This window comes from Lissotriton helveticus, chromosome 11 (assembly GCF_964261635.1).
Source record: "Lissotriton helveticus chromosome 11, aLisHel1.1, whole genome shotgun sequence".
NCBI classification, from domain to species: Eukaryota; Metazoa; Chordata; class Amphibia; order Caudata; family Salamandridae; genus Lissotriton; species Lissotriton helveticus.
Genome location: NC_136072.1, coordinates 376,463,040 through 376,489,232, shown reverse-complemented (window position 1 = coordinate 376,489,232; position 26,193 = coordinate 376,463,040). Strand labels below are relative to the sequence as shown.

At 45.3% G+C, this 26,193-nt stretch overlaps 1 protein-coding gene across 1 annotated transcript in view; it reads right to left on the bottom strand.

Moving 5' to 3' along the window:
- The window catches only part of EPHB1 (EPH receptor B1), a 956,362-nt gene that overhangs the window by 96,054 nt on the left and 834,115 nt on the right, over positions 1-26,193 (bottom strand). The window lies entirely within an intron of this gene.

Below are 26,193 nucleotides of genomic sequence, written 5' to 3'. Positions count from 1 at the left end.
TTTCCATTATCAATAATCATTAAGACTACACATAAGTCAAGGGCATCCCATACTTCTATGGACATTAAGAATAACTTCTAGGAAAGTGCTTGTGCGGAATATGGCCTTAAATTGCACAGTTAAAGGTAAAGCATACTTTACACAAATCTTTAGGCAACGTTGTAAGTAACAGTGTTCTAAAAGATCTAGTATTTACAATGCATAAAACTGTTATACGACGATTTGGGACAATTAAAAGCCACTGAAAAACTACTGCCATTACTTAAATGGGGTCCTTTGCCCACTAGATTGTAGTCAATGCCCCGGGGACTAGGGGAAAGCATGTAGGACGTGTTAGGATAGAAATCATGTAGATTCCAAGTAGAAATGAGTCCATCGCCATTTTGAGATAGCCATGTCTGCATGTATGGCACAATATGACTGCTCCTAAATCGTATTAAGATCAAATCGCCCAGGATGTCCTTTTTAAGGGGTCCAAGCCAGTCCACCCTCCGGACACTTATAATTCGGCCATCAAGATGGTAGGGCAAGGGTCTGTTTTTGGACAGCCAGAACTTGACTTTGTTCATAAGTTCATGTTGTCTCTCAGCTTTACCTTTCACTAGTTCAGGAACTCCCGAGAGAACAATTACAAAAGGGGCAGCTTCTGGAGGCAGATGAATATGGGTGGTACGCACATGTTGAAATGGAATCTGACGCGCTGTTGACAATTTCGGTGGGGCTTTAGGATTAATGGGCAACAAAGAGGTTGGAGTTGGCAATTGAATAGGGACCGCTTCATAAGATGTGATCAAATTGGATGGGTTTGAAGAAACAGTTGTCGGCTGGCATTGGGTTGTTGCAGCATGGGTTGAGTGGTTCAGGAGACATTCAACAGAGTTCTCCAACCCCGTCAGCTTCTCCCCCAACGTAGTTATTTTGTCCATCAAGGGGTGTATTAAAGATGTGATCAGGTGCTCGATCATAGTCAGAAAAGCCTGATGGGAGGATGATGGTGAGGCGTCCAGGTTAACAACAGGTGGCAAAATAAAGGATGAGTTAATTAAAGATGGTATAGGGCTTAAAGAAGGTTTATCAAGTCTGGGTATTTTAGGAAGAATCCCATTGACTTTATCCCCATCGAAGCTCCGTTTGGCAAGTGTGGCCCTGGGAGGTATATGTTGAGTATCCGGAAAGGATTCCAACTCCCTTGGACGTGGTGATAAGCTGCGGCATTTTAACGTGGGGGAAAATACTGCTGGAACGTACTTAACCATACACAGGCTATTTAAGTCCTCCAGCCATGAAAAACTGGAAGGAGAGTGTGCAAATATGTCGTACGGGATTTTATCGGGCATATCCCCTGTTTTGGGCTTAGGCATAGTTGAAGTGAGTACAAGTCGGATAATTACCTCTGAACTGACAATGGGGGTGGCCCGTCCCCGTCCTCCTCAGTCCGACGAGGGCCGTAGAGGGCCCGCCCTTTGCCCGGGCTTCGCCCCGGGCGCTCCCGCGCGCGACAGGTTCTCCTCGCCTTTACCCGCGCCTCCGGGCGCTCCGCTGATGTCACCCGCCCGCCGGGGCTCCTGGGGGATGTAGTCCCTTGCCCTCGCGGCGGTCAGAGTACTGTCACTGCGGGTACAACAGCCGTTCCCCTCACGGCAATGGTATATGGCAGCTGGTCCTCCCAAATGCTTCCCCCTCCTCACTGGCAGCTTCTCGCCGAGCTTCCCACAGAGCGCTCGGCTCTCCTCGCCTTTACCCGCGCCTCCGGGCGCTCCGCTGACGTCACCCGCCCGCCGGGGCTCCTGGGGGATGTAGTCCCTTGCCCTCGCGGCGGTCAGAGTACTGTCACTGCGGGTACAACAGCCGTTCCCCTCACGGCAATGGTATATGGCAGCTGGTCCTCCCAAATGCTTCCCCCTCCTCACTGGCAGCTTCTCGCCGAGCTTCCCCGAGAGAGAGGTGTTAAAAGGTAAAAGCACAGAGAGTAAACGAGGAATACGGAGAGTGGATTTCATTCTGAGAATGTACATAATATGTATTTCCTTTTTTGAATTATGTGCGTCAGGTTCAGAGATCGCATGATGTCACAAAAGAGATGGTACCAGACACATGTATGAGGCTCGTTTTATTCTTTTTTCTCATTGAAACCTCTTGTCCACATTTACTGTATGTTTCAGACGTCACTTGTGCAAGGCATATAGGCACTTTTTGGTAGGCCTGGGTATAAAATTCCACTCTGATCGTGGAGTTTGGAGTTTTTCCCACTCTGCAATCTGTGTAGAGCACGGCGTTCCAAAAAACTCAGTGTAGCAGTGCAGAGTTTTTCCTCTTTTGTGGCTCACCAACATTAAGTTGGCAAGCGTACCCATAGAAAATTCAATGCTAGACCAACTCCCAAAGAGATTTCTCAATGTGGGCAGCTGTGGCACGTCACTCTTGCTCGCGTTGAGTAACCTTCCGCTCGCGTTGAGAAAGCTGCTGCTCGTGCAGAAAGAAGCTGTGCTCTCTTGCGCTGCTCACAGTGCAATTGCGCTGATTTTACAGTGGGGGACAAACTCCCAGTGCTAAAAATCAGTATGAGCAGCACAACTTACCTCACTTCGCTGCTTGCGTAACTCCGCGGAGCGCGGCAGAGTTTTTTGTCACTTCGCGGAGTTCTGTGAAATCCACCTAGGTCTACTTTATGATGCAAACTGGTGCAAACAGCAGTACCAAATAATTTATGTGCACAAACACAATTAAACACAAAAAATGCACATAATACCATACAAATATCACTTTGTAAATGCATGTAGTAAAGCACCAGGTCACATGTAATCTACGTAAAGATGGTGTAACTGGGCATGATCAGCTCAAACACCCAAAAAAGCACAGGTTTTCATGCAAAGCTATCTACTGCAATAGCATGAACTGGCTTTTCATGAAGTCCAAACGCCTAAAGAAACCAGATGCAAACAAGAGAATAGCAGATTATTGTGTGATATCTCTAAGCATAAAATGAGTAATTGCCACGAAATTAAACATTTTACATGGCTTACTCATAGGTTGTTGTGCTCTTGTGGCTAAAAACATCCTCAACATGCATCACGTTTTTTCCAAGAGTCACACACTTTTTTCCCCCCATTTACGCAAAGCAGCATTGCTGACTTTCACGCAGTGCTGCTCTGCGAATGTTAGTTTTTCAGGACCTTTGTTTGTCCTGTGTCATACATTTGGTAAAATCACCTACATATCAATCCTATTTGGTCCCTCATTACCTCTTCTTGTGAATGAAAATCCATGGGCATCCGCAGAAATTTTTCCAGGTGTGGGGGGGTAATGTGGGGGGGGGTAAGTTTTTAACCTCACCAAAATCCTCAGACATTGTGTGCCAGGTGAGGCACATGAAACACTGGGGCGCAGGAGGAACAATGGGGGGCAAGAAGCAGGCCGCATATGATCTCATACATAATAGGGTTGTTGTGCCACAGCCATCTCTTTCTTTTGTGGCCTTTGGTAGATATCATTCACATCTTCTAGCAGTTGGCAAAGAAAAAAGCAGATCTGCAGACAGGAGCGGTTCTTGGCCAAAACTGAATAAGCACAGGCATGCAAAGAAAGGGTTTAGAAGCCTGATGCAAAAGCCTAATGGATGGATCAAGCTGCCATTGTCTGATCAGCAATTTCTAATCTGTTTTTATGTCACCACTATTGAATACACCACATTATTCATACACACATGATCAAGGAAAGGGAGGCACTATAACTACATTATATAAAAAAAACATGTAGAGTCAGTCTGCATTTGGTGTTAACTCACGCAAACGAATAAGAATTAAATATATGACCAATCTATTTATTTTGGAAATGTATTAACTTAAATATATTAAAATAAATACAATCAAATGTATTACCATAAATAAAATAGCAGCTGTTCTCTTCCAAATTGGAAAATAGAACATATAAACTTAACCTGGATTACTGTTGCAGGAACTGCAAACATGTACAGTCTTGCTGAAATTTAACAGTCACATTTTTCAATGAGTAGTAGTTTTATACAGTTTTTGTTTACTGGTTAGTGTACTGATCTCGAAAAAGGAACTGTAAACGTCTGTAGTTTTGTGCACATTTATCAATTACTTTTTCAATCAGCTGTTGTTTATTTTCATCAATTTTTCCTCAATGTATGCTCATCATACACAAACCCGATAAGTGATTGTTAGAACTGGGGGTCGCTAGTTGGCTGAGGTAGGTACCTTAGTCCAAAAGTGACTCTTGCTTCTAAGCAGGGTAAGGAGGGACCCCACTGGTGTCATAAAAATAACAGTATCTTTATAAAAAGGAATACAATGAGACCAAATGATAGAAAACCAACATATGCGTATTGGTAATAATTCACTTGGCCGGTTACTAGGCGGGCAATCACTGTAGGTTCTTGCAGTATTAATGAGCACATTACAATCTCCAATGCAGTCCTAATGTAATGCTGTGCAGTTCAATATGTAATAATAGGACAGTCCTTAATGCACGAATCAGGCAGTTCGTAATGCAATAATAATGTGATTCCTAATACAAGAATCAGGCAGTTCGTAATGCAATAATAATGCGGTTCGTAATGCGAAAATCAGGCAGTTCGTAATGCAATAATAATGAGATTCGTAATGCAGGAATTAGGCAGTTCCTAATGCAATAATAATGCGGTTGGTGATGCAATCTGCACTTTCAACTCCAGCCCCCACTAGGCCCCAACAGCAGAGATAACGGTCATAGACTTACAGGGGTGTCCGCGGTCCTGCTGGGCGGGTCTGGGCCGCTCGGGGACTCAGGGCGTCTAACTCGGTGCAGCGGGAGAGAGCCTGGAGCGCTCCTGTAATCCTCCTGCATGCCTCCCCAGGCCACACACGATTACGGCTCCCAACCAGAGTCCAAGCCTTACCTGGGAGGGTGAGCTGCCTCTCTCTCTCTCTCTCTCTCTCTCTCTCTCTCTCTATCTCTCGCTCTCTCTCTCTCTCTCTCTCTCTCTCTCCCCACTCGTCGGACGTCCTGCTGGGCGATCCTGATCTCGTTGCAGCTCTGTTGCTGTCCGGCTGATTACTTTAGACGAACAACAATCACAATCCCTTTCACCTTGTAGCTTCCTTAGCTCCAGGCAATCCTTTTAGCACGTTGCGGCTCAGGCCGGTGGCGGTGATCCTCACTCACAGCCTCAGTTACGATGACGGTTAGGGCCACAAACAGCAAAACAGCAGCATGGATGATGTTTCACGCTGCGGGGGCAATGCGATCCTGGGGCACCTCGTAAACAATACCACAGACCACACGGCAGTCTCAGGCATGCAAAAGCATCACACACACTGCATCGCTGAGATACAGTCCTCAATTCCAAGTACCCCATTAGCATGTTGCAGCTCGGGCCGGCAGCTGCGATCTTTACGCACAGCCTCAGTTACGATGATGGCTCAGGCCACAAACAAGAATACAGCAGCATGGACGATGTTTCACGCTGCGGGGCAATGCAATCACACAGGCACCTCATGAACAGTACCATGGACCACAGGGCAGTCTCAGGCGTGCAAGAGCACCATGCACACAGCGTCGCTTAGACACGGGTCTTAGTTTCAAATGGTCCTTTGGCACGTTGTGGCTAGGGCCGGCAGTGGTGATCTTTACTCACAACCTCAGGTACGATGATGGCTTGGGCCACAACAGCAAGGCAGCAGCGTGGGCGATGTTTCACGCTGCAGGGGCAATGCGATCATGGGCACCTTGTAAACAGTACCACGGACCACATGGCAGTCTCAGGTGTGCAAGAGCACCACGCACACAGCGTCACTGAGATGCGGTCGGAAACTTTTGTGTTCCTGAGTTTACACAACAGGCGACCAACTCTCCTCGGGCTCTTGGAGGCACGCTACTTCAGGACACAGCACACAGCAAGTCCTCACAAGCAGGGGGACACAGCACACAGCAAAGTCCCTTGTCCTCTCCTTAGTCAAATCAGAAAACTGCAGGCCAGACCCAGAACACACAGCAAGGGCAGTCCTTTTCTTTAGTCTCTTCAGCTGTTCTTCCTTGGCAGAGGTTCCTCTTGATCACAAAGTAGGTTCAATCCTTTTTCAGTATGGATTGCAGTCTTGAGTTCAGGGGTTTCAGCTCTTACATTTATACCCCTAAATGCCTTTGAAGTCTTTGTGTTCAGGGGGCTCTGAGCCCAGTCCAAACCAGTTCTGGGTGCCTTCCTGCCAGGGCACACCTTCTTCCTTTGATAGTGGGGGTCTGGGGCCCAGACGCTCAGCAGGAGGTGGAGCCATCCTGATGTGGCAGCAACACAGCCCTCTTCACATCCAGGGGGCTACTCCTCCCCCCTATATCAAATGCAGGCCCAGGCTGTTGCTATCACAGCTTCTTTTCCATCGGGTCAGGCCACTTCCTAGACCCTGTCTTATCTAAACCCAGTCAGGCAATATACAACCAGGGAGAGGCGCACAAGATGGTGCAAGACAAGGAACCAGCCACGTTTAAAAACGTGGTTTCTGAGCACACAATTTAAGAAACCATCCTCACCAAAAGATGTGTTATTAAATTCTGAGTTCAGGCATACTAAACTCCATCTCTCCATCTTATGCCTATGGGAAGATATGCTGGAACACAACATTCCCCATTCTGTCCTATGGGCAATATGGCTTTGCAACAGTGAAAAATTAATTTGCCAGCCTTTCACTGTCAAGACATGGTACACATCTCAGTACATGTCCTACCTTTCACATACACTGCACCCTGCCCAAGGGGGTACCTTGGGCCTACTATAGGGGTGTCTGATGTGCATAAAAAGGGAAGGTAAGGCCTGGCAAGTGGGTGCACTTGCCAGCACAACAAGGCAGTTAACACACTGTGCGCAGGCACTGCAGTGGCAGGCCTGAGATCTCTCTTTATGGCTACTTGTGTGGGTGGCACAGTAAGTGCTGCAGGCCCACTAGTAGCATTTGCATTACCAGCTCTGGCACACATAGTGCACTCTGCTGGGGAATTTACTAGTAAGGCAAACATATCAATTATAGACAACCAATTACCATAACACGTTATACAGAGAGCATTTGGACTTTGACACTGATCAGCAGTGGCAAAGTGCCCAAAGCAGCTAAGCCAGTAAAACGAAATTCATCACAGCATCAAAAATAGAGGAGGTAGAGGCAAAAAGTCAGGGGTAACCACGGCAAGAGATGCCAGGTCTAACAGCGATCATCTGCCATTGTCGACCTCAACCAGGTTTTCACCCTTCTCATTGTGCTGAAAGACCTTTCCACTTTGCAAGTGGTCACTGGTAATGTGAGAGCAATGAAAATTGCTTGCTGGACTGATGGAAATAAATTTGTGTGGTTTAGCAAATCCAGAAATCCATTATCAAACTGCTCATCCTTCATTGACCAGATCTGAAACCATGTGACTGCTTCGGCTTCCAGGTTTTCAATGTCGTAAATTTCTCTGATGTTTGCAATATGGCATTTGTATTGCTCACGTGTCATTTTTGCCATATGTTTAGGGTAAAGTGAGAACAAATTCAAATTTTTCTTGTTTTTATTACCAAACCGCCTTTCTAATGATGCTATGATAGAGTCCATATATGGCACATAGATAGACTGGCGATAGTATTCTTCCACAGAGGAGGAACCAAAATTAGAATGAAATACTTGCCGGCCGCACTGTCTGGGAACACAAAGTTCGATGTTCAGTTTTTCTGACAGTGTTTGAAGGTTTTTAAAAATGTTCTTAAATTGCTCTTCTGCTTTTTGTCATACAATGAAATGCGGTCCTCCCAGCCTTCCATCCATCTTACACAGATTCCAATCTTGATGAGTAATCTGAATTTATGGACAAGCACAAGAGAAAACTCACTATGCTCGAGGAACATTGCAATTGATAGGCATCCTGACGTTTTTTCCCTGATGCAGTAGTGCCCAGTAGGGTTAATTGCTTAAAAATCTCTTCAAAGTGTGAGCTAAAAATTCGAATGCTCTTGTATTTTGCTGCCCATTGTGTTTCCCTCAGCAATGACAGATTAGGAATAAGAGATCTCCTTTTTGGACTCTCACAGAAAAACTTGATGATGGCTTTCACTGTGCCATAGAATTCCGTATATCAGGAACAGCATTCTTGTCATTAACAACCAAATTAAGTTTATGTGCAGCACAGTGAGTATCCTACTCCCCTCCCATCTTATACTATCACAGATTCATGTGATGTTTATGATTGTTGGTCCCCAGCCCGTTTGTATGTCTTGACTGTGACTGTATTGTAAGTACTTTCCCTGTTGCCTGTTGCCGGTCTGCCTGACCCGATTATGCATTCCTTTACCATTCCCCCCTACCTTTCATGCCCCACTGACGTGTGTCTTGGCTATGCTATGCGCTAATAACCCATGTTATTGTGTATCCACTGTTTTTCTCCTATGTTATACTTGACTCCTGTAAGTGATGTAATTTTGTTACTTGTAATTCGCTGGTCCTCATGTAAAGCGCTCTGAAACCTCCGGGTCTAGCCAGTGCTATATAAAACTCTGCAAATAAATTAATACTACATGTGTGGTGGGAGGAACTTAAAAAAACACCTCTGCTTGAAACGTGTTCCGCCACAGCAATAGTACGGCCTGCACCGATGATCCGGGGGGGGGGGGGTTGGGGGGGCGGGGGTTAGGGGGCAAGAATACTTGGGCAAAAGATCAATGTGGGGTTTCATCTTTTGTTGTACCACAGCCTTTCAGGGAGAGAGATATTTTGCACTCAGTATCCCCCATATTGAGTGCAAAGAACTTGTTTCAACTGAGGCTAGAGGTGTATTCTAGTTTAGGGACCAGACACACTAACATGGATTTACTGCCTTTTATAAGGCAAGTTTCAGTCTCTTCTGTCTGCACCTCCAAGGGAGAGTTGGGAAGAGGGCGACCATGCCAGACATCTACCACGGACTGTTAACAGCCCTGCTTTATTGGGGACATTTGTACATGAACATCATTTACCCACACGCACACACCCACACGCACACAAGGTGAATGAAAACAGGGTCAGTGTTACGCTTGCCAATCAGTCTTTACGCTGTGGTGGATTGTAGATCTTCACCAAAGCGCTCTGCCCCCCGAAGGCTCTAAACCATGCCCAGCAAACAGTAGCCTTTAGGTACGGATGGAGACGAGTAACACAATTCTGCATCCATGAAAATTTGAATGAGACTTTTTGGTTCTTCCTGGTCCCAGTATGAAAATATGTCTCTGCTGGGGAGGCAGTGGAGACAGTGTCCTGGTTGTGCCTTAGATCAGGGGTAATAGGGCAGCCAAAAAAGGAAATTACTGGGAGACAAGCATTAGCGCAGCCAGTATGTCTCACCTCCTCTTTCTGAATGTTTTACCCATGTTGTACAGCAACACGGTTGCTGTGCAGGAAGGCTAAAAGATAATAAAAAGGGCTACAATATGGTAAACAGTGTCTGCGTTATAACACTTTTCCTTTTTATGTAAGGGGTCACACAACAAAGGAAGGATAGAGGAGGCAGGAGGTAATACAGAGGTCAGGTGGGGAAATATTTACTATGACGTAGTCTGCTGTGTCTGCATCACAGCGCTAATATTGTAATAGCAGGGAGCAAGCAGCAATGATAGGACGGAGGGTGGGGCACATGCAACACGGAGGGCAGGTGGGGAAAACAAACACTATGATGTGGCCATTTGTGTCTGCATGGTAGCATTTGTTTCTTATGGTCGTGGTTGGGGGACAAGGGACAACAGAGGCAGGGTAAGTGGTGACAAAAAATAATGGAGGGGGTGGGTGTGTAGGTAGGGGTTGGAAGCAATAATGGAGGTCGTAGGTTTGGTGGGGCAAGATACAACAGCAGGAGGGTGGGGGTTGCTAGCATTAACTGAAGAGGGATGGTGGGTGGGGGTTGCAAGGTACAACGGAGGGAGGGCATTTGTGGTTACAAGCAATAATAGAGAAGGGACAACAGATTTGGGGTTGCAAATAAGAACAGAGGCTGAGGGGGGGTGGCCTAAGGGCAAGCAACAATGGAGGAAGGGCAGGCGGGCAAAGAGCTAAACATCTGAGGGCGGAGATGTACACGAGCGAGCCTTCAGAAAAAGACTCACTATGGTAAAGTGCTCAAACTCAAGGAAAATGAGCCTTGGCAAAGCCAATAGGCCTTGCCTATTCAAGAGCTATTGGCTTTGGACTGGTGTTTTAACCATTGAGCCTACTGTTCAGCATGGCTAAAGGTTAGTGGCATGGCGTGGGGTGGGGTAGATTGGGGAAGAGAAGAATAGGGTAGAATTGGGTGAAGTGGGGTAGATTAGCGTAGAGTGGAGTGGGGCAGAGTGGGGTAAAATAGAGTGGGGTGGAGTGGGGTACACTGGGGTAGATTTGAGTGGGGTAGAGTGGGATGGATTGTGGCAGATTGAAGTGAGGAAGATTGAATTGTGATGGAGTGGGGTAGATTGAGGAGGAGTGGGGTTGACGAGAGTAGAGCAGATAGGATAGATTAGAGTGGGGTAGATTGGAGTGTGGTAGATATGGGTAGGGTATATTGTAGTGGACTGAAGCAGAAAATATTTGGAGTCGGATATATAAGGGTAGAGCAGAGTGGTGTGGCGTAGATTGGGGAAGAGTGGAGTGGCGTGAATCAGGGTAGATTGGAGTATGTGAAGTCGGGTAGATTGGAGTGGGTTAGATTAGGTGGACTATAGTAGGATAGAATGGAATGAAGGGGTTATAATGGAGTAGGGTAGTTTGGGGTTGAGTGGGGTGGGCTAGATTGGAGTGGAGTAGGGTAGATTGGACTGGAGTGGAGTAGTTATGAGCGGCGTGTGGTAGATTTGAGTGACGTGGAGGGGTAGATGGGAAAGTAGTGAGGTACATTGGGGTAGAGTGGAGTGGGGTAGGTTGGAGTTGTTAGATTGAAGTGGGGAAGAATAAGGTAGGGTGGACTGGGTTAAATTTGGGTGGACTGGGGTGGATTGGAGTTGGATATATTGATTGAAGTTGAGAGTGAAGTGAGATAGGTTGGGGAAGAGTGGAGTGGAGTGGGGTAGATTGGGTAGATTAGAGTATGGTAGATTGGAATGGAGTGGGGAAGATTGGATTGAGGTAGAATACAGAGTGGTAGATTGAAGAATGATGATTGTAGTGGGGTAGATTGGAGTGGGGTAGATTGGAGTAGTTTGGAGTGGAGTATAAAAGGGTAGGTTGGAGTGGGGTAGACTGTGGTGGGGTAGATTGGGGAGGGGTAGATTGGAGTACAGTAGATTGGGGTGGAGTGGGGTGTGGTAGATTGGCGTGGGGTGGAGTGGAGTGAGGTGGATTGGGGTTCAGTGGGGTAGATTTGAAGAGTGTGGTAGATTGGAGTGGAGTGTGGTAGAGTGGAGTGTGGTAAGTTGGAGTGGAGTGGGGTAGATTGGGTAGATTGGAGTGTGATAGGTTGGAGTGGGGTAGATTCTTGTAGATTGGTCGATTGTGGTGAAGTGGGGCAGATTGTGGTAGAGTGGAGTGAGGGGTAGATTAGAGTACAGATAAATTGGATAGATTGCGGTGGAGTTTGAGTGGGGTAAATTGGAATGGAGCGGGGTAAATTGGACTGGGGTAGATTGGAGTGGAGTAGGGCTGATTGGATTGAAGTGGGTTGGACTGGGATACATTGGAGTGGGTGGATTGGAGTAGACTGGAGTGGGGTAGATTGGAGTAGAGTGGGGTAAAGTTGGGTAGATTGGGTAAATTGGAGCACAGTAGTGTTGATTTTAGTGGAGTGCTGTAGGTTGGGGTGGAGTGTGGTAGATTAGGGGATGGTGGGGTTGATTGGGTTAGATAGAGTGGGGTGGGCTAGGTTGGAGTGGACTAGATTTGAGTGGAGTTGGGTAGAGTGCAGTGGGGTAGATTGGAAAGGAGTGAGGTAGATTAGGGTAGAGTGGAGTGGGGTAGATTGGGTGGATAGGAGTGGGTAGTTTTGAGTGTGGTAGATTAGTGCAGAGTGGAGCAGGGTAGATTGGAGTCGAGTGGATTGGGGTGGATTGAGATGGATAATTGGTTGGAGGTGAGATTGGAGTGGAGTGAGATAGATTGGGAAAGTGTGGAGCGGAGGGGGTAGATTAGAGTAAGGTAGATTGGAATGGAGTGGGGCAGAGAGGAATGGTGTAGATTGGAGTGGAGTAGAATGAGTGGAGTGTGGTGGTATATTGGAGTGGAGTGGGGTGGATTCGCGTGAGGTAGACTGCATGGGGGATATATCAGAGTGGGGTAGGCTGGAGTGGAATATATGGGGTAGATTGGAGTGAGGTAGACTGGGACGGGGTAGATTGGCGAGGGGTAGATTGTAGTAGTGTAGATTGGGGTGGAGTGGGGTTTGGTAGATTGTGTAAGGGTCAGGGCCCTAGGCCTCCATGCAGTATCGATGACCACAAATAACACAGTGGTATGGTATCAGGAACTGGCAAAGGGTGCGTGCGCCGGGTCCCTTCTTTTGGCAGGGTCACCTGACTGGTGTCATCTTTGATGGATGGGTATGGGGTGAGTATTGTAGCCAGCACTCAAGGAGTGGCTGGTGGAAACACATCTTTAACAAAGACTAGAACATAACCAGCGGGGCACTTCATCCTTCCCAAACTTTATTAAAAATGGAACAATGAGTCCAAACTGTGAGATAACAAAACAACAAAAACTAAAACACCAATGAGTCCATTCAGGTTGCTGGCAAGTTAGGGAAAGTGGACAGATGCAGCTGAGAGCACCAGGCATCACGGCATGCCACCATCGTTTTAACCAGACTACTCCGGGCATGAATGCAGTGTAAATGAAGTCCAGATTTCTCGCACGGCAGTCCAATTTGTTACAGTCTACCCAGGCACTATGGGTTCTGTAACACCTGGTCTCACTGCATGGAAGTCTATTTATAATGTTCGCTGTGAGGGTGCATTTGGAGCAATACTGAAGTCTGTTGATGATAGGTCTTCAAAGGCACACTGGCTCCAAGGATAGCAAGCTTCCAAAGACTGATGATGTCCAGGTGACTGTTAACGAGTCTTCCTCAGATGCTGCAGTGATTCCAGCTGCCCAATGGCCGAGCAACTCCTGGCTTAGTTCTCTCACCAGAATTCCCCTCGCTTAGTAGGATTCCCCTCTCACTGAAGTCCCCTAAAGTCCTCTTCACCGGGCTTCCAAGGGACCTGGTGGACTGCGCTGTGTCTCTCTGATGTCATACGATCGGCCCATGGAGGAATCACTATGAGTCCCACCTTCCAGTCACTCCCCCTGCCTCAAGGGTAGTTGTTCCCAGATAGGTGTGGTCCTGCCATCTGGACTCTGGTGCACCAGCATCTGTTGGATAGTCTTTGGGGTAGCCAGACTCCGATCAGGACCTTCTTGCTTCCTGGTACCTGCTGGAGAGCTGCTGCAGATGCATCTCTTATGTCTGGATTCCTCTCTCACCGGTAATCCCTGAGGCCATTACCTCTGGATTGCCATGGGCCAGTGTGGAAACCTTGGATCCTCTTTTAGGTCCTAAGACCGAGGTCACTCAGTACGTCCAAACATGATCACAACCAAGTCTCACGTGCCACCCCAAAGGTGGATGGTACAAATGGTCCAGTGCGCTCTCCTCAGCAGGCTTCAGCTTCACTTGATCTAACCAAACATTTCTCGGCGGCAAAGCCTCTGATGGTGCCAAAGATGCCTCATTGACCTCGGGGGGTTTAACAGGCACAGGTCTCCACTCTAGATGTCCATGGCTCCTTAGTTGTTCTTAGAGATTCACTTGATTGCGATAACAATCACAGTTCTTTTTCTGTAATTTACGGTGTGCCAGGTTTAAATTATACTCCATTCTCTTCTTCCTTTCCTTCGTGCTCCAGTCCTGTAGCCATGTGCCACACTTTTCTCTTTTCTCTTCCATCTTCTTGTCTTCGTCCTCTTGATTTAAATGTGGCCTTGTGCCACTTCTACCCTTTCACCTTCTTCCACTTCATGACGCGGTCTGGTGTCATTGTGCCTCACTCTTCAATCTTTTGACCATGCCTCTCCATGTGACGGGCACTTCACATGGGTCTCCCTGGCCACGTCCTTCCCCTAGGACTGAGCCTATTCCTCATCTACTGACCCGACCTCTCGTCATGACCTTCTTTTTATGACCTCTCACAGGTCTTCTTCTTGAGCCTCTCACAGGCCTTTTCTTTGTCGACCTCTCACAGTTCTTTTTGTTGACCGCCCACAGGTCTTCTCTACGTTGACCTCTCACAGATGTCCTCATTGACCTCTCACAGGTCTCTTCATTGACCTCTCACAGTTCTGCTCTTCGTCTTCACTTGAGGCGGCGCTCCTTGCACTTCGAGGCTATACCATCATAGCACTCTTTTCTGCCTCCACTCAGGAAGGCTTCGATGGGTCTGTCACACCCTGTGATGACCTTGGTCCTCTTAATTGCAGGGCTCTCACTTCTGCTCCTGGGCTACTGCCCATACTATCTGGTCTCCAGACGCAGGCCTCAACGCCTCTCTGACCTCATGCCCTTTCTTTTCTTTTTTGGCTTTCTCCCCTTGTTCCAGGTCCTATCTCTTTCGGAACTACTTCTCTCCTCATTCTTTTCCCAGCTACTTGTCACTGTACATCAGTGGCTTGCACTGAAGTCTACACCTGGGGTACCGCCTGGTCTTGGCTAGATCAGCCTTACACCACTTGGGGTTCTCTGAAGTGGGGGCATATAGTCTGTCATCCTTTCACAGTTTATGTCCCTGTGTGCTGCCACTAATTTGGCTGGGTTCCAGGCAGCTTGCTCCGCGCTGTGAATCATTCCTCTGTCTCTCATGTGCTATACTATGGGTGCAGTAGCTACCTATGGCCACTAGGTGGTCCTGCAGCACAATGTAGAGTCCTCCAGCCACGTTACTCCCTGGTTATTGGGCACACCCTCGTTGAGGGGGGAAACAGCTAATCTCTTGATCTACAAGCTGCACCGGAGGGACTCTTTGAGCTCACCCCTACTCCAGGCAGCTTTGCAAGTCACCTCTATGTCTTTATTTTCCCGTTTTCAACTCACCAAGTGTGGTACTACATACATCCACTTGGTGGTGCTGCAGCGCTATTCCCTGCATGGGCCCCAGGAGCTTTCCTGACGCTGCAGGCCTCGCGCTGTAACTGAGGATACTGGGCACTTTCCCTTAGAGTCCTGACAGCTGCCCTGACACCCCAGAAATTCTCGCCCACATGGCCGTAGCAGGGTAAGTGCATACACGGCCTACCTTATTCTTGCTTTTGGCTGGCCGACACAGATCTTGCACTTTGACCTCCCCGGGCCTCAGTGCAATTTAGCAGATGACCTTGTGGCACTGCAGTTTCTTTCTCCATGCAGCAGCAGCCTCCTCTCCTCTAGTAGGCAGTCTACCGTGGTGACAACACAAACCGACGATGCCCCCTCACCTGCAGGTAAGGAATTGCAGTGCCAGAGGAGTGCCGAAGGATGCCACAACTTTTCTTGCTCTCATTAATGCAGCCGTCCCTTCTTTGCCGGCTGAGGCTGGGTTGAGCTATATACCTGATGGCGTGGGTGGCTTGTTCAAAGCCTTCGCCCCGGTCAGGCCATCACCTTCTAGCCCCACGGAATTCAGTGTTGCGGTCAGCGGCTACTGCTCACAACGTTGCACCACTCCAAAGGTTACTCTTTCTCCCCCCAACGCAGCACTGCGGTTTTTGGTGATACAGGGCTCTTGACTTGTGCAAAGTTCCTGACTTATAGGATCTGATTATCCCATTTCCGCCGACTGCGTTTGGATTGTTGCGGCTTCAGGGAAGAAAGGCTCCTGTTACCCCCGAGTTTCTTAGATTTATGACCTGGGACTTAAACTATGGTGAATATTGACCCACCAGAGGCAAGCCGCATCCTAGTTTTTCTCCACGTATATTAAAGGAAATTTTAAGGATTCAGTTAGATCGTGAGCTAGGTAGTGGACACACTAGCCAGCGCAAAGAACATCCGTTTTGTTTGGCTCGCAGCTTACAATAATGTTTCCTTATACCCCGTTCTGATGAGACCCAAATAAAGGGGTCGAAATGCGTAGACCACCAGACAAGGAGGAACCCATTGATCACTAAATTGGCAGATAGCTTACTCTGTATAGATATAAGGAATATGTGAGGTGGAACTGTGTTTCTCTCACTTGTACAGTAGGGTTACCTCACAGTGGACCGCAACAGAATTGTGTGTACGGACACTGGTTTTTACAAAGAATTGGGGTCTAGGAAATGTCACAGACTGTGTGTATATGGTGTTTATATATGTTTTATGTTTATGTAAATTGTTTTGCTGAATATGTGTAATGTAAATGAATAGTCCCAACCAGATATGATATAAGAAATTAAATATGATTGCGACATAGAATGACCTTTGAATGCCATTTGTTATAGATTAATTCTAATCTTAATTTGTTGGGACACAGACCCCATACACTGGAGTAATTAAAGGTACTAGAAAAGCTAGAAACCCTATTCTATGGTGACTTTAAGTACACCTATTTTCATTAGAGTACTATTACTCCCTATATCTTTTTTCAGTATATTTAGCAATATTAGTGATCTCACACTGCACTAACGAATCACGTCTAGAATAAAGTAAAAAAATGCATTTAATAAAAAAGACCTCCCAATGGGTTACCATCTAAACACGTTATATTCCTATTATCATGTAAAGAAATATTGAATACATAAAAAACAGTCTCATAAAAACAGTCGACGCGGCGTTTCGGTGTACGGTTTATCTTTTCACCTTCATCAGGACGAGAACATGTCAAAATCTAGACAAAGAAAAATGACATTTTAAGTACCTAGTGCAATCTGTGGATTCCATTGATCATCTATATGCCATTTAAGTATGTCTGGACCATTTAGTCAACTCAACCCACTTTACTGTTTAATGGGGAACACTTACTTTTATCCTGAACAGTCTATGGCAATATCTATGTCTTATGCTGTATACTTAATTTATACGAATAGAATTAACCTTCATGTGGTGTGAACAATAATACCTCTAAATATGAGGCATCCGACGTTTTTACCTGATAGGTTTATTACGAATATCTAATTCAATTTCAGACTTTCTTCAGAGCTCGGTGAAACTTTTGGCTTTATAATTCTTCCGGTTAATTTAATTGTGCCTTGAGGGATAAATAATTATAGATAATATTATATACTCTCTATTTCACCAGACTAAGTGTTCTAATATAGTGATACCCTCTTTTAGTGTTATAATTACCTTAAGATGATTTTCTTTAAGGTATAGGCAGTTTACCGCTGTGTGTTTACTTGCCTCACTCCTGCATATTGATTAACAGATGGAGGCGGATTTTCAAAACAAGATGGATATTCTGAAAAAATAATGGACCTTCTCGTTAAATGGCTACCTCTTCACAAGAGTGTCTAATGGGTTATTGAGTTCCATGCGTTATACACTTACCCCAGATTAATAGACTTGCCCATAGGTTGTTATTTCTTCTTCATTGTTTGTATGTCGTAGTAAGGCAGTCCTTCTTCATTTAGGTATTAATGGGAAATCTAAAATTCAGAATTTTGGACGATAGTCATGTGTCTATTACCCATATTATTGAGACAGTATACTAAATCTTAGTCTCAGACATTTAATTGCGGGCTGGTCTGTTTGTTTTACTATTCACGCATTGGCCGGTTTTTAAGGTCTCGGTTCATCAATAATCTTGAATTACAAGCAATTCTTTGTTAGCATATTAAGCGCTTCCTGATACGAGCTAGGTGTTTTGCGCGTGCTTGTCTAAACCGATTTGAAACTACTTAGAGTTTCCGTTAAAGGTATCACTGCGATTCCGTACATTACACTCAGTCGAAAATAGTGCGCATGGTGAGACTCGCACATTTGATAAAAACAATCTATCACTTGTTGTTATGCATATAGACCGGGCTTACTAATGAGATGCTACTTTTGTATTACATGTATCTACAAACCGTGTTATATATATGCTTAACGCTCAACAATCGACTATTTAACGGAGTTTAAACCGACAATCTATCGCTCGTGTTCTCGCAGATATACCGGTCTCTACCGCCCATTCTTTCTCATTTAAAAAACAGCAACGCTTAGTACTATCGTACTGCCATATCATTCGAACGTACCTGTCTGTTACGCGTTGCCTCCTCATTCACAGTGTTACGTTGCGGAAGTTCCTCGGAAAGAACTACTTCCGGCCCGGATCTTTATTTATCTTCACGCGAGCTCCGTCAACCCGGAACTTAAACAATTGAAATTATTGAGTCGTGTATATTCCTCTACCCGATGGTCATATTAATTCTATAGTTATATTAATTTGGTCAAAGTTTCATATGGCTTTATGCACTCAGCGTTAGATATGCATAATTAGACGCTCTATCAGTATTTAGCAAAGAATATTATTAACACACGATCATTTTCCATGGCCGCCATCTTGATATGGGCTCAAAGTCGGATATTCTCTCCTTCTTAGTTCAGTTTGTTATAACCTCATAGTTAACAGGACTAGAGACTAGTATTAAAACCTCTCAAAAACAATCATGTTACCATAATCACATCATTTTTATAAACCTTGGCAAAAGCATGCATTGTTTGTTGACCAATATATTATTGTTCACGATTTAATGCAATATTTACACCATTTTATTCAGCATATGAAAACAATTTGTATCCATAGTTGAACCTTTATATCATTTTGTACATAACAATGATATTTACGTCAACATATTCATTACATAAGGATACATCATCTGACTATTCATTTTCTGGGATAATGTTTAAAATTCATCTTTAACCAATTGAACTGCATTTGAGTACCACATGGCCTACATTTGTGTGTACCTGTCCCCTACTATTTACTATTCATTAATCAGTTTCTGCTTGTATAATGGGTGTTCACTATCGGTTAAAAAATTAATCTTTCCCACTCCTCTTTATTGTTCAGACCAGTTCTGTAAGTATTAAAATGAGACATATAAAATTGTTCGCTTTTACTCCTTTTCACTAGGTTATTGCCTCCTCTTACACTGTACTGAATTACTTCAATTCCACACCACTTAATATCTTCTATTGAGTGATTATGGGTAATCCAATGCTCTACAAGCGGGGCATTCCGCTTTTTCGTTCTCACTCCGGATTTCTGCTCTGTGATCCTGACTTTCAGCTCCCTTGATGTTTCTCCTATATACCCTTTATTACAAGGGCATATTATCAGATAAATCAAATCTTTAGTCTTACAGTTGATGAAGTGTTTGATCTTATGTGTAATGTTGTTGTAGACTACTTTATCACCTTTCATCATACTGTCACAGTTTTTACACATACAGCAGGCGAAATTACCTACCGGTAGAGGGGCATTGTTTATCGTCAATTGTCTCTGTGTATTATCCTCTCTATATGTATGGACTAGTCTGTTGTGAATCTTACGATTCCTTCTAAAGCTAAACATAGGTTTCGGTAGTTGAACAGATCCTGTGTCGTTCAATAGTTGCCAATTTCTGTTTATAATATTTTTTACTACTCATTGTTCACACCACATGAAGGTTAATTCTATTCGTATAAATTAAGTATACAGCATAAGACATAGATATTGCCATAGACTGTTCAGGATAAAAGTAAGTGTTTCCCATTAAACAGTAAAGTGGGTTGAGTTGACTAAATGGTCCAGACATACTAGAATGGCACATAGATGATCAATGGAATCCACAGATTGCACTAGGTACTTAAAATGTCATTTTTCTTTGTCTAGATTTTAACATGTTCTCGTCCTGATGAAGGTGAAAAGATAAACCGTACACCGAAACGCCGCGTCGACTGTTTTTATGAGACTGTTTTTTATGTATTCAATATTTCTTTACATGATAATAGGAATATAACGTGTTTAGATTGTAACCCATTGGGAGGTCTTTTTTAATAAATGCATTTTTTTACTTTATACTAGATGTGATTCGTTAGTGCACTGTGGGATCACTAATATTGCTAAATATACCGATAAAAGATATAGGGAGTAATAGTACTCCAATGAAAATAGGTGCACTTAAAGTCTCCATAGAATAGGGTTTCTAGCTTTTCTAGTTGATCACCCCCTCCCTGAAACTAATTACAGGGGTACCTTCCTTCTTTTTGTTGTCAAATTAAAGGTACTCCATCACAAAATTGTTACAATATTCGTTCCTCCTCCTCAATTTCTTTTTTTGAATTGATTTATAGCCCAGAAAGTGGATGTTTATTTGGGCAAACCCCTTGTTCATAGATATTAGGCTTCCTCAGAACAGCGGGCCCCTCTTCAGTACTGTGGGGGCAGGGGTCTCAGCAAAGCAGGGACCATCATCCTCACATCTCAGGCTGCAGCCTGATGCTAGGGGTGTCTCAGACAAAGGTCACTCTTTCTCCACCAACACAGCATTTCGGGGCTACAGCCCACCTATACGAGGGGCTGTTCCCGCTCGTCGCCAATGTAAGGGTCGGGACCACAAATAACACAGTGGTATGGTATCTGGAACCTGACTGGTGACACCTGTGACGGATGGGAGTGGGGTGAGTGTTGAAGCCAGCCCTCAAGGAGTGGTTGGTGGAAACCCATCTTTTACAAAGACTAGAACGTGACCAGCTGGTCTTAATAGATTGGAGTGGGGTAGAGAGGGTTAGACAGGAGTGGAGTGGGGTAGGTTTGAGGAGTGTGGTAGACTGAAGTAGAGTGTAGTAGTGTGGAGTAGGGTAAATTGGGTGGATTGGAGTGTGGTACATTGGAGAGGAGTGGTTTAGATTGTGGTAGGTTGGAATGGGATAGATTGTGGTAGATTGGGATGGGTTAGCTAGTGGTGGAGTCGGGTAGGTTGTGGTGGAATGGGGTAGATTGGAGTGGAGTGGGGTAGGTTAGAGTGCAGGTGAGTTGGATAGATTGCAGTGAAGTTTGGAGTTTAGTGGGGTAAATTGGAATGGAGTGGGATACAATGGACTGGGGTAGATTGGAGTGGAGTAGGATAAATTGGAGTGGAGTGGGGTGGATTGGGCTACATTGGAGTGGGGTGCATTGGGTAGATTGGAGTGGAGTGGAGTGGGCTAGACTGTAAATTGGAGCAGAGTGGGGTAGATTTGAGTGGAATGCTGTAGAGTGGGGTGGAGTGGTTAGATTGGAGTGAGGTGGGGCTGATTTGATTAGAGCGATTTGATAGGGGTAGATTGGAGAAGAGTGGAGTGGAGTTTATTGGAGTGGGGTAGATTGTACTGGAGTGGAGTGGATTGCTGTAAACTGAAGTGAACTGGTGTAGACTGGCATACAATGGGGCTGATTGAAGTGGGGTAGATTGGAGTGGGGTGGTGTATATTGAGTTGGCTTGATTGGAGTGGAGAAGGGTAGAGTACAGCGCAGAGGGTTAGAGTGGAGTAAAGTGGGGTAGATTAGGTGGAGAGGGGAAAATTGGAGTGGAGTAGATTTGGGTAGATGCAGTGAAGTCGAGTAAGGTACATTGGCGTGGAATGGGGTAGATTATAGCGGGGTAAGTGGTGCGGAGTAGAGGGGCATAGAGTGGAGTTGCGTGTTGTGTTGTGGAGTGAGTGGTGTAGGTTGGAGTGGCATGGAGTCAAAAGTGGCATGTTGTAGAGTGTCATTAATAAAAAAAGAGCCAGCAAGAAAAATCACGCTGAATTTTAAAAATAACTCTCACTCACTAACCTAGTTGGTGAAATGCTTCATCACTGGGTTCCCACCAGAGAGGCCTTGGTTTTATCCAAAGAACTTTTTTAGGATCTTTGAATAAAACCAAGGTATTTTTTAAATCACTTCTCTGCACACACTCTTGGCACACTCACATCACATCACACAAAACAAAACTGCTCCACTGTAAACATGCGTTGTAGCACACGAGGGAGACACTCAGCCTTTCTGGTGGGAACCCAATGATGAAGCATGTCACCAACTAGGTTGGTGAGTGAGGGTTCTTTTTAAAATTCAGAGTGATTTTTCTTGCTGGCTCTTTGTTTATTAATCACACTCTTCTGTTGTTTAAATAATATTGTTTTGGGGGGCTAAGAGTGACGTAAACTTACCCTCTCTCTCCTGTTGTTTAACTAAATGTTGCAGAGTGTCTCTGAGTGAAGGGGCGTACAGTGGAGTGGCATGTCATAGAGTAGAGTACACTGTCTTAGAATGGATCAGTATGCATACATTGGAAGGACATAGATTGGAGTGAAGTAGCATAGTGTGGAGTATGTATGGTGTGGTAGTGCACTTCCTGTATAGGTAACTCATTTTTCAATTGCAATGACCATTACATTTGCATCGAAATACGGATTTACTGCACACAAATTATAACGTGTGCAAATGTCATCACCTAGTGTATTGATGTGTTTTGATCATATACGAAATTTTTGTTTCCACCACACTTTGGAATTATGAAAAAACATGTGCTTCATATGTACTAATTCTGATATATTCTGAAACGTGAGCAGAGTTCATTTTCGTTTTGTTGTGTGCTAGAAAAAAAAATCCTACACCCTCAACTCTTACATGGGTACTCAGCAGGATTATCACATAAATGTTCTCACTTTAAAGTCAGAGAAAGAAAAATAAACACCAAGATGCCTCAGAAGACAGCTTGACATTTGACCTCTGTCTCTGAATGCACAGCAACTGTGATAAGATCAGGACAAGATTTAAAGGCCTGCTTATAGAAAGAGAGTTCATGGAAGAATACAGTAAACAAGGTTTGGTCAAATGGAGGGATGGGCTCAAGCTGGACACCATAAAACAAATAAAACCAGCAAATAGAAAGCTAGAATATGTAATTTACAAACCACAAAGCCAATGGTGACCAGTGGACAGAATGCCTCGCTAGGTCAGCTTTCTGAATGTCCTCAAGAATTCTTTAGCAAGCCATACAGATGTGCTGTTTGGTTAGCTTCAACCTAAAAGGTAGTACGTACAAAAATGAGCAGTGGAAGGACATTAGTATTCTGTCCATGCATCAGGGAAGGAAGCCTAGCTCAGCTGACCAATAACAGGTAAGCAAATGAGAGAGGCAGTGGTAAGCAGTGGGTGGTCTCTAAGCCCACTGACAGAAAACAGAAGGTCTTGACGAGGTGAGACCTAAAAACGACATGGTGGGGAAGTTGGCACTCACAAATGTGGACATTAATCCTAGCAAATAATCTAGGCTGCACGTCCATAGGCTGGTCTTCACCTCGTCACTCTCTTCTATGTCCAGCTGCATTAAAAGAAATACAACAAACAATCCAGCACCAGACCGTGTGCTGCCATTTATCACTTTCACTCCACCGAAAGGTGGGCATAAAAGAAAACGCTGGCGGCCAATTTGACAATCAGAAAATAAAAAGAATCTAAATGCTGTATGTGTGACAGATTTCTCTGCAGTGGTTTGGCGGGCATGGGACAAGCTGCTATTTCTTTTCCTGACGGGTAATATCCATTCGGTTCTGTTGCAGTCTGTTTAATGGGGGAGTTACGTCTCGAGAAATGATCTATTTGGGGACTGAAAGCCCGGGGCAGGAGATGGAGGAGCGCCGCGGCCTGGCAGCAGCAGGAGAATGGGAAAAGAGAGGTGAGTTGAGGGAGAGCAGGTGTAGAGAGGAGAAGGGTGGAAGCAGGGGGAGGCACGGGGGCTTAAGGGTTACGAAGAATGGAGCATGAGGGGAGGAGCGAGGAGATAAACGAGAGAGGAAGAAAGAAACAAGGAGGTCATATTTAAACGAACATTGTATGAGGGTGAGAAAAAATAGACAAGGATAAGAGATGGAACTATAGAAAAGTGAACTGTGTGACAGGCAGTGGAGAAGGGAAGTAAGTGGAACTGTGTGACAGGCAGTGGAGAAGAGAAGTAAGGCTGGAAAAATAAAAAGAAATGGAGAAGGAAGGGGAGAAAACTGCAAAAAATAAACAGGAATGAAACGATTAAATGAACATTCGAAAAAGGGAGGACTTTAAAAAGAGAAATTGGCTGACGACGGAATAGTGAAAGAATGCATATAGTGAAAGGGAGGGGGGGGGCATGAAAAGGAATGAGCTAAGTGGAGAGGAATTTAATTAATAGAATGGAAAAGGAATAGAAAGTATAGAGGAGCAATGAAGAAATAAAAAAGGCACATAAAATGAAGGATGTATGGAAAGGAAACACTAAGATTATAAAGACGAAGATAGATTAAAGAACGAAAAAACAAAAGAAGAGACAGGAAAGTAACGAAATGTAGGGAAGATGAGAAGGGTAAAGAAGGGAAGAAAAGAATGAGGAATGTGATGAAACACAGAAACGATGAAAGGACATAGAATTCCTAACAGAACAGAGGAGACCTATCAGTCAGTGCACCAATGCCCAATGCCCAATACCAACCTGCGGGCTCTTAAGTTTGAGGGAAAGGATTGAGGCAAAGCTCATTGAAGGCTATTCCCAGGAAAATAACATAACTAAATGAACTACAAATAAAGCACTGGGAAAAATACTACTTTAACAATATGTGGAATCCTTGAATAGCGGCGGCCTGCGACTTTGGTGTGTCGTACATGTAATGTGTAGTTTTAGGCACAGTGGTCCCTAAAAAAGGAAGGTGAAGAAGGAGAAAGATGAATATAGACTCAGAGTCAGTGCTATATTTGAAGCTGTCCAGCCGGACAGGGGTATTTTAATAATTAAGTATCTTAGAGGTAATAAAGTGGGACACAAGCCTGCATCCAACTTGACATATATAACGAACAAGGAGTAACAGAAAAAGGCTCAGGCAGAGTGATTTGTTGCACATTCTGATCGCACAAACAAGAATGTGGTAGGACACCGTTACACATAAACAATATTCAATAGGAAAGTGTATATGGTGTACATTGAGTCTACGGCGTTTCGAACCTATTTACACATATTTGGGATCGTCATCAGGACATTTACATTAGCATGCCTGAATACAATTGCCTAAGATCAGTAAGGGAGCACTAATATGGAAGTTAGACCACGAGGGCGGTGTCTAGCCTGGGTTGTTGAGGAAGGCTTGGGCATTGAGGTGAGCTGGAAAATAAAGACCGTAGTAGTTGGTCCAAATACAATGGTTTCTGTGAACCGCGTCCGTGGTTTCACAGTTGAGGGATTTGGAAAAGGTCAGAATCGACCTATTTAAAGGAACCGCTGTGGTCAAGGCGTGCTCAGTGCTGGCATCTCCGGTCCTGCTGATCGCAAGCAGTGACCTCTATTTTTAAAAACATCCTACCTTCCTCCGCTGACTACAAGCGGGGACGCTCTTCTCCCGATTGCATCGCCTCCCGCGTGGTGCCTGGCCGCCTGCTGTGGTTGGTCCGCCTAACGGGCTCCTCAGCGGCCGCGGGCGCCATCTTGAAACGGGTTGGCCGCGAGCTAGAGCCTCGCCACACCCCCTCGCCATCCTCCTATTTCAACGGCCCCCATGTGTCAGCGCAGCGGACGAGCGCAGCGGCCGCGTCGTAGGCGCGCCGGAGTTGCGCCTGAGTTAAGCCCGTCTGCGCCCGTCCGCGGCCGACCGGGGCTAGGGGCGCGTCACTCTGTCCCTTACCTCACGTACACCCGTGCCTCACTTGTGCAATGTCACAATCCCGCACTCCCCCCACCTGAGTCCGTCCCCAGGCTGATTTCTTTAGGCTTGCTCACCACCCGCAACTCTTTTCCCGAAATAACAAGGCCATGCTCTACTCCAAGGCCCTCGGCCACGGAGCTCAGACCTGGCACCCACTTATCGACTATACCGTCCCATCCTTCTCTCTCGGTGTCCTACCTTAACACTCGGTCCTTGGTCAGTCATCAACTAGATATTTTTCATCTGCTGGAGTCTGAGCAACCAGACATCTTATTTTTGACCGAGACCTGGTTAACAGACGACTCTGCTCCCGATATCTTGGCTGCCATCCCCCCCGGTTATTATATGCTACAAGCTAACCGTGCCTCCGGCAAAGTCGGAGGGGGGGTTGCTGCTGTCATCAAGCACCCAATCCGCTTCTCCATAGTGCCTTCTACCAGCATTCCCCTGATAGACTGCCTGGTACTTAGATTGGAACTGTCAGGGTCCTCTCTCATATGCGCTCTGATCTACCGTCCCCCTCTATCAATGCCCAACTTTCCTGTTCAGTTTGGTGACCTCATTTCTCAGCTCACCATCAATAATTCTAATATTTTGGTTCTGGGCGATTTTAATTATTGGCCTTCGGACATCCACGAATCCCCTAGCTCA